Source organism: Eimeria mitis, genomic scaffold (genome assembly GCF_000499745.2).
Source record: "Eimeria mitis Houghton genomic scaffold, Emh_scaff1569, whole genome shotgun sequence".
NCBI lineage: Eukaryota > Apicomplexa > Conoidasida > Eucoccidiorida > Eimeriidae > Eimeria > Eimeria mitis.
This window is the reverse complement of record NW_013569810.1, coordinates 9,048-9,422: the sequence shown is the minus strand read 5'-3', so window position 1 is coordinate 9,422 and position 375 is coordinate 9,048.

The window sequence follows — 375 nt, the reverse complement described above, 5'->3', positions numbered from 1 at the left end:
AGTCAGGGCTTGTGCGTCGCCGCGTTGCAGAGACGCAGCGAGCGTGTCGTCGGTTGAACGGGTTAATATAATTTTAAACTGTTAAGAAGAAAAAGAAAGAAAAGATGTATTTTTTAAACAAAAAACGTGAACAGAGTTCTCATATGCATCAACCACTGCATAGTATGGTGTCAGACCAGGTTAGTTACTGCTAGGAATGCCAGCGTATACTATATCTGGGCTTCTGCTTCCTTCTCGGAGCTTATATAGAGCACTGAAAAAACAGAAACAGCACAACAAACAGAAACAACGTAAGAAACAGAAACAACATAAGAAACAGGAACAACGTAAGAAACAGAAACCGCGAATTAAACAGCAAAGAAACACTCCTCGTGT